Below are 4,841 nucleotides of genomic sequence, written 5' to 3'. Positions count from 1 at the left end.
TCATTTCAAATGTTTATTATCAGAAAAAATTTCTTGCTCTTAGAAAGACTTTTAGCAAGACTCCAATGGAAAGAAAATATTGCCCTCTCTCACAGTTCTTTTAGTTATAATTTGATAACGGGGGAAATGCCATATTTTCCCTTGGGGTTTTCCATTGGTTTTGTTGCTATTATTGATTGTTTTTTATGTTTCTGTGACTTGCTATTTTATGACTTTAGGCATGGTGACTCTTGTTAATTCCAAATAGTACTGCTTGGGTAAGATGGCTGAACAAAGTGACTCAATGAAGTGAAAAATGTTCATGTCCTGTTTGATGTTTCTGAAATTTTCTATGTCACGATGGACATATTTGCCCAAGGACACATATTCCCACTATCAGTAAGTTGTTTTCCCATATTTGCCAACTGATTCTTTAGACACAACTCTCTTTATGGTGCTTTTTCAAAATGTTTTGCCAAGTTCAGTTGAATCTTGTTAAACAAACCTCTTACACTTTTTAATAGCAACCACCCAATTGTTTTTTAAGAGTAAAAAAAAAAACAATGACTAATATCTCAGTTGATGTATTCAGATATTCTTAAGCAAAAAATCTGTACTTTCTTCATGACCATGTGAATTCACTCATCAAATTATTCCATTTGAAAAAACAAGTGATATATCATAAGATTTTTCTTTCTTCCATTTAAAAAAATTTATATCTTAGAGATCTAAGTCAATTTTCTTTTAAGTTTTTGATCTTTAGCAAAATACACTTTAATTCCTATGATAAAGTGTTTTATTTATTGTGATTTTTTATTGATGTTATACATGTTTTATTATATAGGAGAAAGTATATGATATATTTACTGCCTACTCAACAGCAGAAACCATGAATTATTTTAAGTATATATTCTCATAAAATGCTAAGGACATAATTATAGTATATCAAGTTATTTAATAATTAGGAATTGGAAATATTGAATATGTAAGCCAAATTTCCAAAGCCATAAATATCAGGGATAGATTTTTTTCAAGTTTACATAATTGTCAAAATTATATTATTTTCTTGAGTTCCTATCACTGTGGTGCAATACATATAAAGCTGTGGATAAAAAAGAGTTTCTTGGGAAAGTAGCTTCATAGAATTATTTGATCATAGATTCTTAACTGGGTAGGTCATGGTGGGTAGTCACCCCCAAGACTATAACTTTTTAGTGAGAGGTTTATAAGCCCTGTCTATTGTTCTTGTGCATCTAGGTTAACACACCTTTGAAATACCAGAAGTAATAACCCTTATGTGACAACCCTCAAGAGAGCACATTGTCTTAAATATCCTGTAATCTAATCACTGCTTTGCTTTCTTACACTTTCATATAGTCTTTCTTACATTTCCTTCTTAATTTGTAACGCATACAACAAACTATAACATTGCCATTCTCCAGAGCATCTTAGATCTAACTTTTGGGCAATTGTCATCAGTTTTGGCTCAAATAAATCCATGCAATTTTTTCTACAAGTTTGAACGTTTCTTATGTTGACAATACTGAACATGAAATTATCATATAAGAACATTTCCTGAGCTCCAAGACTCAATGAAAGATAGATGTTTCGTGGTGATATTGAGAAGTGATATTGTGCTTTCTAATGAAATACCTTTCTCAGCTTAGATTAAAAATGAGAAACTCTTTTCATTGAAATCTCATTTCAACATATTCTTCTTATGACAAATTACCACAAAGAAAACACACACACAAGTAGGCACAGAAAATAAAGCATTTGAACAACACAGAATTCAATTTCCAAGGAAACAAAAAGTTAATCTAAGAATAATAATTAAAACAGATAGAGTAGATCCTCTTTTTTCATACATTCTGTATTTGAGAATTCCCCTTTCAGCTAAAATTTCTGTTTGATCTCCCAGATCAATACTTGTGATGGTTTTCTGATCATTTGGGGACATGCTCAGAGAGGCAAAGCATTTGACTTTACTGACACACACGTTCCTGGCTGATGTCCACAAGTGATGCCCCACCTTCTCATACTATAAACTGTCTTTTCTGTGTCTATTCAGTACCTGGTTTTTTTTTTTTTCATTTTTGTGATTCATGTTGATAATTTTACTGTTTAAAAAGACCTCAAACACAGTGCTGAAGTGTTGTCTAGTGTTTTCTTGAGGCAAAATGGCTCTGATATGCCTTTTGGAGAAAATACCTTTTAGATAAGCTTTATACAGGCATGAGCTATAGTGTATTGGCTGTTAGTTCAATGTTAATAAATCAATTATACATTAAACTAGAGGCCCGGTGCATGAAAATTCATGCACTGGATGGGGGGGGGTCCCTCAGCCCGGCCTGCCCCCTCTCACAGTCTGGGAGCCCTCAGGGGCGGGAGGTGACCCGGCAATCAGGGGAAGGCAATGCCCCCATCACACCTCTGCTGCTGCCACTGCCGGCAGCTCAAGCCTCAGCCGGCCCTGGTTACCTGAGCCTCGGGTGGCCCTGGGCAGCTGGGAAGCCGCCATCCAAGGCTTGCCTGTGCCTTGGGCCAGCCTTGGGTGGCTGCGGGGCTGAGGGGACTGGGCACTGCCATCTTGTGGCTGTGGGTGCCGCCATCTTTGCAATGGCATGATTGTCAATTAGCATATTCCCTCTTTATTAGATAGGATAAGGTATCTTTAAAAGAAATACACATAAAACAAAGTTATGTATTGATCTGCTAATAAACATGTTATGACCAGCCTGGCTGGTGTGGTTCAGTGGTTGAGCATCACAGTTCAATTCCCGGTCAGGGCACATGCCAGAGTTTCGGGCTTAATCCCCAGTAGGGGGCATGCAGGAGGCAGCTGATCAATGATTCTCTCTCATTATTCATATTTCTATCTCTCACTCCCTCTCCTTTTCTCTCTGAAATCAATAAAAAAATATATATTTTTTAAAATGTTATGACCAGAAGCTTGAAGGAGCCTAATTCCATATTTTTCTTAGGAACAATGGTCTGGTGTTCTCTAATTCAGTTTTTTTTTGTCTGTTTCATTTTTTTAACTTTTTTATTGAATTTATTGGGGGTGACAGTTAATAAAATTATATAGGTTTCAGGTGTACAATTCCATAATACATCATCTGTATATTGTATTGTGTGTTCACCACTCCAAGTCAAGTCTCCTTCCACCACCATTTATCCCCGCTATAATCTTTTCTTTATCACCCCACCCCCCTGCTAATTCAGTTTTTGCAGTGACTTTATAAAACATAACTACTGGGAATAACAAAAAATTACTATAGTTGGCATTTTTTTTCAAAACTCAAGAGTAGATAAACTTAGGTTTAAATATACTAACAAAGACTATAACTGAGATTATGGATCTTCCCAGTCCCAAAACAAACACATTCTCTCAGTTGTAACAGAGTCTAGAGTAAGAAAACACCACCCTAGTGAAAAGGAAAGAAAAAGGTCAGCAGAATATAAATAAATAAAATTTTAATTCAGATCAGTGACTTAATAATGATATCATGAACTTATACACTGTGTCCTCCCTTCTATTTTCTTTCCCCTTCATGCTCTATCCTTTCTATCTCCCAGTATTAGTATTTATCAGAATTTGTTGATTATTTTTTATAATATTGGTTTTTTCCTTTGTAATTTCTCTGTCTTACTGTTTATAATCTAGCCTTTATTATTTCACACACAGATTATTGAAATAGCCCTTTTTCTTTCTTTCTTTTTTTTCTTTTTAAAGTGTTAATGATCATTTATTCTTACTTGTTAAAAACACACACACACACATTCATACTAATGTCAACCTTTAAGAATAAACTTTGGAATATTAAAAAGAACATGTTTGGAAAAATGAACCACATTTTTCATTGCCAGAATTATGCTTTGTTCTTGGCAGAATCATCTTTGTTTCTTCTTTTTACGTCCCCATGATAAACCATGGCCATATTGACTTGAGTGGCAGTCAATGGATCTCGACGAAAGTCAAGGTCTTCCTCAAGAGAATCCAGGTCCTATGTGGCAGTGGTTGAATTCTTTTCTAACGATGCCTGAGCTTCATCAAGATCATACTCAAGCATTACGTTCATGAACCCCCTAACCACAGACACACTCTATCAGTAGGAGGAGCTGAAGCTTGGCGGTACAGGTTATCTGCCAGTAAGAATCTGGCCTCCATTGAATTGGTGGACTCCTCCTCCTCCTTCCTTCTTCTTCTGCATGTAGGTCAGATTTTCTGCAGTCTGCTTAATTTCAGGAATCTGATCCTTTAGCCACCTCCTTTTCTTTTGAGCAAGGTTGAGTTCCATAAACTTATACTTCTGGTCCTGTTCCTCCAACTTCTTTAGCACTGTATCCGCAGTCTCATTCCCAGGCTGTTTCATGTAGGAATCCACATCTTCCACAAACACGGCCTCAGGAATCCCCAGGTGGAGCCACCGCCGTCCCTTCCCTGAAGCGAGTTCTCCTAAGCCATAGCCATCTCTAGCCACCGCCATCTTCCTTTTAGTCCTTTCTATTAGGCAATCGCTCAAGAATGTATAGCCTTTTTTCTTTAATATACAATTAAAATATCATCCTTCATCCCATCTTAAATTATTTGTTATTGTGGGTAAGAAATGTAAACATCTTGAGTATGATTTTTGAGGCTATATAAAAATGTCTAATATGTGCAGATCTACACTTTGTAAAATGCCACTTTGTACTAGTATATGTTACCAATTTGATAAGAAACCCCAATGAGTTATCACTGCCTGCAGAATGATCTCCAGATCTGTAGGACAGGGTGTCAAGTACAGAATTAATTGTGTCCTTGATGATGACAAACCAGATTCTTCAAATGCTTGCCTGTGCTCTCTGGAAACTCCTAT

At 36.2% G+C, this 4,841-nt stretch overlaps 1 pseudogene across 1 annotated transcript; it reads right to left on the bottom strand.

Moving 5' to 3' along the window:
- Positions 1 to 3,851: 3,851 nt before the first annotated feature.
- On the bottom strand, positions 3,852 to 4,469 carry LOC307103971 (prefoldin subunit 3-like; annotated as a pseudogene). Its single transcript has one exon. The product of its transcript is annotated as a prefoldin subunit 3-like (transcript).
- Positions 4,470 to 4,841: the final 372 nt, after the last annotated feature.

The sequence above is a fragment of the Cnephaeus nilssonii genome (genome assembly GCF_951640355.1).
Source record: "Cnephaeus nilssonii genome assembly, chromosome: 8".
Taxonomy (NCBI): Eukaryota; Metazoa; Chordata; class Mammalia; order Chiroptera; family Vespertilionidae; genus Cnephaeus; species Cnephaeus nilssonii.
The sequence above is the reverse complement of the archived record's forward strand: the minus strand, read 5'-3'. Positions and strand labels throughout refer to the sequence as shown.